The sequence below is a fragment of the Abramis brama genome (assembly GCF_963993115.1).
Source record: "Abramis brama genome assembly, chromosome: 7".
Classification (NCBI taxonomy): domain Eukaryota; kingdom Metazoa; phylum Chordata; class Actinopteri; order Cypriniformes; family Leuciscidae; genus Abramis; species Abramis brama.
Genome location: NC_139969.1, coordinates 15,730,208 through 15,740,270, shown reverse-complemented (window position 1 = coordinate 15,740,270; position 10,063 = coordinate 15,730,208). Strand labels below are relative to the sequence as shown.

The 10,063-nt window shown below is 35.9% G+C and overlaps 1 long non-coding RNA gene across 1 annotated transcript; it reads right to left on the bottom strand.

The window, feature by feature from the left end:
- Nucleotides 1-3,044: 3,044 nt before the first annotated feature.
- On the bottom strand, nt 3,045-6,808 carry LOC311087112. Its single transcript, XR_014607170.1, has 4 exons — nt 6,759-6,808; nt 6,600-6,651; nt 3,579-3,885; nt 3,045-3,455 (listed from the first exon to the last, which is right to left on the bottom strand). It is a non-coding gene; the product is annotated as an uncharacterized lncRNA (long non-coding RNA).
- Between the last annotated feature and the right edge of the window lie 3,255 nt (nt 6,809-10,063).

Genomic DNA, 10,063 nt, shown 5'->3' with positions numbered 1-10,063 from the left:
TTCCTGTTCATTCTGTTTTAATTCCCAATTCCTTTGTTCAAACTTTCACACTTTACCTTCTTTGCCTTTGTGTCAATGCCCTTCTTTAAAAAATAATCTATGCTTTTTTAGTCATAAAATAGAATTGCTCCTGGCAACAGGTGCACAAGGGCTAGCTAGTATGTTTGCTTAGCATAGCTTCAAAACACAGCAATTTATGAGATTAATAACATGTTTTGCTCCAAACTAACTATTACATCAGTGGAGTGTTTAAAATAATTTCCTTCTCTGATCCGATGTGGCTTTTTATGAATGAGAGAAATGTCTCTATTTGGGCTACAACGATATCCGAATGCCATAAGTTTTATTACTCCTGTGAGTCTCACTTGTGGACTTTCTGAGGGCGCCCTCCGGCTTCCAGTATAACAAAACAGACATTACATGAGACTGTTTTAGCCTTCATAATGCACACATCTCCCCATAATAATAATAAAAATAATAATAAAGTTATTTGTAATGTTGTAACTTAATTAGTTTTTCAACAATCTACTCATTACTCTTATTTGAGTTATATTATTTTTCAATATTTCTACTTGTATTCTGAATTATTTCTTAAGTAAATAATTGTTAAGTTATACCATTAGCAAGATTTTTGTGCAAAGTAAACAGGTTTCCTGTCACTGTGGGCTCCAGGGCACAATAATACTGTGCAGAGTCTGTTACTTTAGCAGGGCTGATTTCCAGTTCCATGAGCTTTCTGTGTTTGTCAACTTCAGCAGAAAACCAGTGGGCTGATGGATCTGCTTTAACTGGATCTCCAGATTCAGTCATGTAGAGAAGGAGTTCTGGTTTGGATCTCTGATACTGACGATACCACAGTAGATTGTAAACAGCACCACTGTAGTTACAGTAGAGAGTAACACTGTTACCATCTTGAGCTTCTTTTTCAGAACCATGAGAAGTTATTAGATCACCAAGAGAGTCTCCTGTCAAAGAAGAAAAAAATGTAGTCACTTAAATTTAAACCCTTAAATCATTTTAAATGCTAATGAATGGCAAATTCAAATGAAGAATTAAAATGAAAAGTAAAACAGTCTCACCTGTGAGTGCTGAAAGGAACAAAAGAAAATAGACCTGCATAATGTTGTTTTAACTCACAGAATGACAGCATTCTCAGAAGTCAGAAATGAAGAAGAAAAAAAAGCACTCTCATAGAGCTCCTCCTTCTGGCAGCTTTGAAGGATTACGAAATATGAAGTTTTATTCTACCTCCAGCGGTCGGGAATCATAAAGAATTTAATGACACTTATTCAAATGTATCTCTCAGTTAGTTAGATGCAGATATGTGCTTGATTAACTACAAAGGACTCATTTATCAAATAATTTGACTAATTTGATTGTACATTTTTGATTCACTAAAAAATCTTATGTTTTTAATTCATTAAAAGGAACCAGAGAATATTGAGAAATATTGTGATTAATCAAATTTACTTCATTTCTTCAGCCATTGCCTATTGTCAATCATTTCATACTCAGAGATACTCAGTTTTATTTCATTTATAAATTTAGATGTATATTTTGAAACATACTTTCCTCATTATTACTCGATTCAAGTGGAGTGATCACACTTAATGTTTGTTTGAATCTGATATCTGATCTATGTCTGCTGATAATGATGTCAGGTTTTTGTGCAGTGTTGGAGTGTTTACAGTCACTGTGGGCACCAAGGCACAGTAGTACAATGCTGAATCTTCCATTTCTGCTGAAAAGATGCTCAGATGCATGTATCCTCTCTCAGCCACAGATGAAAGCCGAAGTGCAGGCTCTGACTGGCCACTGACTCAGTGGCAAATATGAGGTACTCTAGTCGAGATCCTGGATATTGTCGATACCACTGCGAGATGTAAACACTACTGTATTGGCAGGAGAGGGTAGCATTGTCTCCTTCTCTGACTTGCTTCTCTGAGATTAGTGGGTTTATTGTATTTGCATCAGCATTCTCTGTGTCAAAGAAGAAACAACAATGCTAAATTATTTCTTAAATTAAGATGCATGTTGTTCACACATAATTTACATAATCATTGGATTAAATTTAAAAAAATATATATAACTGACCTTTGAGCAGAGAAATAATGATGAAGACCAGGAACAACATCTGACCAGTGAAGGGACAAAAATGACTATGTGAATCAATGCTGCACATTTCTTCCTAAGAAGTAACTCAAATAGTACAGGAGCTGAGTAAAAAAAATGTGTATCATGTAGCTCCTCCCTACAGGAGAATATGGGTAAGAAAAGGGTTTTATGATCATTGATCTGAGAACCTTTGATTGTATTATAACAGGTGTGTGAGTGATATGATCCTTACTTAAAAAAATAAATAATAATCAACCGTAACCCAACAGTTTGGAATGAGTGTAAAATTAAAAATGAGCATATGCTAAAATATCATTAAATACTTGTTAACACTGACTATAGATTGAAATATATAGTTGAACTTGGAATATTATTATCATCAACAAATATGTCTAAAATATACATTTATGTTTTTATAGTAGGCCTAACCTTGGGAAGAAACAATCACACTAGACTCTTAGCTAAACTCAGTTTACTCAGTGCTTTTACATGGGTAAAGAGAGAGTTTAAAGTTTTTATGATCAACTAAAATCCACATGTAAAACAAATGCTATTGAAACTGAACTAGTATCTGAGCTAATTGACAATATCTTACAGATCAAATGTCACATTTGAATCACCGACCTTGAAGCAGACAAAGTATATTAGGGTCAAAATCTGATTTGCACAAATATTTAAAAAAAGACCTGAAACTGCACAATTATTTCTTAAGATAAAACTTAAAATTAACAGGAGCTGGAGAACAGACTAAAATAATCAAGTGATAAAGTCTTTTCTGTCTAGTGTAAGTCATAGAGCGCCACCTCCTGGCAAAATACGGTCAAGTTGAGCCTTTCTGGGAAGACGTAAACCTCGTGAATATGCATGATGCAATTTTTTCCAGTAAAAGTGAGGCTATTGTGTGGCTAGTGATGCTATTCCAGTGAGGCTATTCAGGTGATGCATTTAGTAAGAGGATGAAGTAAATGTCTGAATATTCGTCTTTCTTGAATGAAGGCATGGGAGGTTTTTGTATGATGCTGTTAGATTTCCTGTCACTGTGGGCACCAGGGCACAGTAATACATGGCAGAATCTGCCTGTACAGCAGAGGAGATCTTCAGATCCACTTGTTTATCTTGACGAACTTCAGCAGAAAATCTGTCTGGTCTATCACCCATAGCTCCACCTGGGAAGATGTAAAGGAGGAACTCTGGCTTGGATCTGGGATATTGTCTGTACCATTGTAAATTATTTACAGTACCCGTATAGTCTTTGTAACTGCAGGACAGAGTAACAGTGTCACCAACAAGTATATTTTTATCCCCTGACAAGGGTTTTATTGCATCTGCCTCTGTGTGGCCTATAAATTGAGAATAAATCTGGTTAGATAAATCAAACAGTAACTTAACCATAAAAAGTATAGCAGTAAATAAGTAAAAAGTAACTGATCTAGATTGGAGAGAAAAAAAAAACTTTATCTTACCAATAAATGTCCACAAAAAACTGAGGAGAGTGAAAATAATCATGATAGCAGATATCTGAAGAAGAATCTGAAAGACTACAGAGTATCAAGAGTATCATTCAGACTGGATGCCTTTGAGTTCTGACAACCTCCTTCAGATGAAAATGCTTCTACATCATGATATTAAGCTCCGCCTTCTGGCAATATGATTTACTTCTGTAATGTAGTCTTTATGCCCTGTCCCAAATGGAACCCTAAGCCCTTGCGGTCTTCCTCCGAGTCCACACTTTGTGACGTAATGCAGGTTTGACTGTCAGGTAGAAGTCTGCTGTGGAGAAAGTTAAGATAACAAAATACATTTTTGATATTTGGTTACAGAGAGAGAGATTTGTAGAGTCCTATTATTGAAGGAAGAAGGTTTAACTAGATTTATTTTCCCTGGCTTTTCTTTATTTGTTCAGGATTCCACTTGTAAGGAACTTAATACAGTTTATAAGGTTGTTGGCTAATTTAAAAAATAAATAAATAAATAAATAAACATCACCAGCTTAAAATAAATATGGCTGGTAAGAAATCTGAAGAAGGGTTGGAAATGCTAGACTGATGTACTCGTACTCGTAAAAATGCTCCGATACCAACAACTACGGTGGCCCAGTAGTGCACAACACAACGAAATGTAAAAAGCAAACATAAGTTCACAACACAACGAAATTAAGCCACAACACAACGGAAACAAGCCACAACACAACGGAAAATCTACAACACAACGAAATAAAGCCACAACACAACGGAAAATCTACAACACAACGAAATAAAGCCACAACACAACGGAAATGCTCCCGACCACTAGAGGGCTCACGGAGCCCGGTAAAGTTAGTTTTCCTAGCCATTGTTTATAGAGTCAGCAGTCTTAATATATCAATACCACGATTAGTTTTAACAGTGTATATCGACATAAAATATGACTTCAAAATAACATCCTACATGAATTATAGCTGCGTATTTGATTTATACTCGAGAATGCTTGGACGCGCTACCACAGCGCATGATCCATAAGGGAACGTCTGGCAGTTCCAAGTGGTTAAAACGTATTATAATATAATTTGATAAATAAAAATAAAAACCATTTGGTGAAATAGGAAGGAATTGGCACAATTCCACCTATAATAAGTTAGTCTGGTCACTAGGAACCACAAGCTTTGTGACATAAAAAAAAAACTTGATTTAGGCCTAATGTTTGCATAAAAAACAAATCTTGTACTGTGCATACAGGGAGCTATTGGCACAATTTCACCTGTTGTAAGTCAGTCTGGTTAATAGGAACTACAACCTTTGAAACATGATAAAAGAAAAAAAAAAACTTTTACAGAAATTTCATAAAAAAAAAAAAAATTGTTTACTGTAAATACATGAAGGGTATTGGAAAAAAGTCACCTGTATTAAGTCAGTCTTAGTCTACTATCAAATACAATCATGCTTTGGGTTTTGAACATGTCTGTTTTTGAATGTTAAAAGTAATTTTAATTAATACAAATTATACGTTTTAACAACTTGGAGGAATTGGCAGACGTTCCCTCAGGGATCATGCCTGTGGTAGCGCGTCAAAGCATTCTAGAGTATAAATATGCAGCTATAATGCACGTAGGTGATTTTGAATTAATAAATGTCGATATACAATGGTTAGCTACATACTGTTAAAACTAATCGTGGTGTTGATATATATTTTTATAGACTGCTGACTCTCTAATGAACAATGACAAGGAAAACTAACTTTATCGCGCTCCGAGAGCTGTCTAGTGGTCGGGAGCATTTCCGTTGTGTTGTGACTTTATTTCGTTGTGTTGTAGATTTTCCGTTGTGTTGTGGCTTTATTTCGTTGTGTTGTAGATTTTCCGTTGTGTTGTGGCTTGTTTCCGTTGTGTTGTGGATTAATTTCGTTGTGTTGTGAACTTATGTTTGCTTTTTAAATGTCGTAGTGTTGTGCACTACTGGGCCACCGTAAACAACCGATACCTGTATACAGGTTTATAAACAGTGTTAGTGTCCAGACAAAGAAACACTGACAACAGAGGGTATAATGGGGATAAAAAAGAAGGCTGTCTGGTAAATGTATCGTATTAGTGGAATATTAAACGAAACATAGTAACGCCTATATAGCTGTGGTGCGCGAGCTGATAAGAGAAAAACGCGCAGTGGATTGAGCGCGCAGCGGCACAGACGCGAGAGCTGGTCGAGCGCATCCCTTTTCACAGACGTCAGTGGAAAGTTTGTAGTTCAGTCGGATGTCAATGGCAAAGAAAGTAAAACGAGGATTGATGTAGCTTATTATTTATGTTAACTGACGAGAGGGAGAGAGAGAGAGAGAGAGAGAGAGAGCTTACTTCTCTTGAATGCTTGATTGCTGATCGTTCACTCAGCACGTGTTATTTGGATTAAAACTGAATCGTATATGTAAGTAAAACATGAACTGTTACCTGATGTATAATGGGTGGTTCCCTACATTATTACAGGACGTTTGCAGGTCAAGAAGTTCCATGAACGAAACCGCTCCGAAAACCAACGTCTTGATAGACAGCGCGCGAATGGGCTACTGAATTGAATTGTCTTTTTTTTACGTCTTGCACTTGTACGGACGAATTCACACAAGTTTATGTAAAAACGGCCGTCCTACCGAGTATCCCAGTAAACAAAATCGGTTATATCTCGAGTGAACTTAGACAGTATATTCAAATTGGGTACGTGCGTTCGGTCTTAAAGGGGCAGCAGGAAATAAACCTGCTGCTGTGTTTTAATGTTAATCAAACAATGGACAAATAAATTGCTCACTGCTCTTGACTAAATAGGCTACTCTTTTTAACTAAGATCCAACTATATTTAATTTATACAGTAAGAATATGCAATGTTTTTTTCACATTTGATTGCTTTATTCAAATTTCTGTAGGGCCTACCTGTTAGATACCCGAAAAACTCTAAAAACACTGTTTATTTCATTTGTAGCCTTTCTTTGTTGTGTAATTTGATTATTTGTTCTTATTTTATTACTTGTCTTCTTTTTCAGGACCATGAGAAGTTATTAGATCACCAAGAGAGTTTCCTGTCAAAGAAAAATAGTCACTTAAATTTAAAGCCTTAAATCATTTTAAATGCTAATGAATGGCAAATTCCAATGAAGAATTAAAATGAAAAGTAAAACAGTCTCACCTGCGAGTGCTGAAAGGAACAAAAGAAAATAGACCTGCATAATGTTGTTTTAACTCACAGAATGACAGCATTCTCAGAAGTCAGAAATGAACAAAAAAACACACTCTCATAGAGCTCCTCCTTCTGGCAGCTTTGAAGGATTACGAAATATGAAGTTTTATTCTACCTCCAGCAGTACGGTTGGGAATCATAAAGAATTTAATGACACTTATTCAAATGAATCTCTGTTAGTTAGATGTAGATATGTGCTTGATTAACTACAAAGGACTCATTTGTCAAATAATTTGACTAATTTTACATTTTTGATTCACTAAAAAACCCCGCTCATATGTGTTATTTGTTCTACAGTATAATCGAACTACACAGATTGTATGTTTTTAATTCATTAAAAGGAACCAGAGAATATTAAGAAATATTGTGGTTAATCAAACTGACTTCATTTCTTCAGCCATTGCCTATTGTCAATCATTTCATACTCACAGATACTTAGTTTTATTTCATTTATACATTTAAATGTATATTTTGAAACATACTTTCCTCATTATTACTCGATTCAAGTGGAGTGATCACACTTAATGTTTGTTTGAATCTGATATCTGATCTATGTCTGCTGATAATGATGTCAGGTTTTTGTGCAGTGTTGGAGTGTTTACAGTCACTGTGGGCACCAAGGCACAGTAGTACAATGCTGAATCTTCCATTTCTGCTGAAAAGATGCTCAGATGCATGTATCCTCTCTCAGCCACAGATGAAAGCCGAAGTGCAGGCTCTGACTGGCCACTAAGCTCAGTGGCAAATATGAGGTACTCTAGTCGAGATCCTGGATATTGTCGATACCACTGCGAGATGTAAACACTACTGTATTGGCAGGAGAGGGTAACATTGTCTCCTTCTCTGACTTGCTTCTCTGAGATTAGTGGGTTTATTGTATTTGCATCAGCATTCTCTGTGTCAAAGAAGAAACAACAATGCTAGATTATTTCATAAATTAAGATGCATGTTGTTCACACAGAATTTACGTAATCGTTGGATTAAATGTAAAAAAAATTAATAACTGACCTTTGAGCAGAGAAATAATGATGAAGACCAGGAAAAACATCTGACCAGTGAAGGGACAAAAATGACTATGTGAATCAATGCTGCACATTTCTTCCTAAGAAGTAACTCAAATAGTACAGGAGCTGAGTAATAAAAATGTGTATCATGTAGCTCCTCCCTACAGGAGAATATGGGTAAGAAAAGGGTTTTATGATCATTGATCTGAGAACCTTTGATTGTATTATAACAGGTGTGTGTGTGATATGATCCTTACTTAAAAAAATAAATAATAATCAACCGTATCCCAACAGTTTGGAATGAGTGTAAAATTAAAAATGAGCATATGCTAAAATATCATTAAATACTTGTTAACACTGACTATAGATTGAAATATATAGTTGAACTTGGAATATTATTATAATCAACAAATGTCTAAAATATACATTTATGTTTTTATAGGCCTAACCTTGGGAACACACAATCACACTAGACTCTTAGCTAAACTCAGTTTACTCAGTGCTTTTACATTTAAAATCCACATGTAAAACAAATGCTATTGAAACTGAACTAGTATCTGAGCTAATTGACAATATCTTACAGATCAAATGTCAAACATTTGAATCACCGACCTTGAAGCAGACAAAGTATATCAGGGTCAAAATCTGATTTGCACAAATATATAAAAAAAGACCTACAGAATGAAACTGCACAATTATTTCATAAAATAAAACTTAAAATTAACAGGAGCTTAAGAACAGACTAAAATAATCAAGTGATAGTCTTTTCTGTCTAGTGTAAGTCATAGAGCGCCACCTCCTGGCAAAATACGGTCAAGTTGAGCCTTTCTGGGAAGACGTAAACCTCGTGAATATGCATGATACGATTTGTTCCAGTAAAAGTGAGGCTATTGTGTGGCTAGTGATGCTATTCCAGTGAGGCTATTCAGGTGATGCATTTAGTAAGAGGATGAAGTAAATGTCTGAATATTCGTCTTTCTTGAAAGAAGGCATGGGAGGTTTTTGTATGATGCTGTTAGATTTCCTGTCACTGTGGGCTTCAGGGCACAGTAATACATGGCAGAATCTGCCTGTACAGCAGAGGAGATCTTCAGATCCACTTGTTTATCTTGACGAACTTCAGCAGAAAATCTGTCTGGTTTATCACCCATAGCTCCACCTGGGAAGATGTAAAGGAGGAACTCCGGTTTGGATCTGGGATATTGTCTGTACCATTGTAAGCTCTCTACAGTACCCGTATAGTCTTTGTAACTGCAGGACAGAGTAACAGTGTCACCAACAAGTTTATTTTCATCCCCTGACAAGGGTTTTATTGCATCTGCCTTTGTGTGGCCTATAAATTGAGAATAAACGCCTGGTTAGATAAATCAAACAGTAACTTAACCGTAAAAAGTATAGCAGTAAATAAGTAAAAAGTAACTGATCCAGATTGGAGAGAAAAAACTTTATCTTACCAATAAATGTCCACAAAAAACTGAGGAGAGAGAAAATAATCATGATAGCAGATATCTGAAGAAGAATCTGAAAGACTATCATTCAGAGTATCAAAAGTATCATTCAGACTGGATGCCTTTGAGTTCTGACAACCTCCTTCAGATGAAAATGCTTCTATATCATGATATTAAGCTCCGCCTTCTGGCAATATGATTTACTTCTGTAATGTAGTCTTTATGCCCTGTCCGAAATGGAACCCTAAGCCCTTGCTGTCTTCCTCCGAGTCCACACTTTGTGACGTAATGCAGGTTTGACTGTCAGGTAGAAGTCTGCTGTGGAGAAAGTTAAGATAACAAAATACATTTTTGATATTTGGTTACAGAGAGAGAGGTCTGTCTGTTTTAGGCAGAGTCCTATTATTGAAGGAAGAAGGTTTAAATAGATTTATTTTCCCTGGCCTTTTTTATGTGTTCAGGATTCCACTTGTAAGGAAATCAATACTGTTTATAAGGTTGTTGGCTAATTTAAAAAAAAAATAAACATCACCAGCTTAAAATAAATATGTCTGGTAAGAAATCTGAAGAAGTGTTGGAAATGCTAGATTGATGTAGCCTCTCGTTCTCGTAAAAATGCTCCGATACCGTCCAGACAAAGAAACACTGACAACAGAGGGTATAATGGGGATAAAAAAGAAGGCTGTCTGGTAAATGTATCTTATTAGTGGAATATTAAACGAAACATAGTAACGCCTATATAGCTGTGGTGCGCGAGCTGATAAGAGAAAAACGCGCAGTGGATTGAGCGCGCAGCGGCACA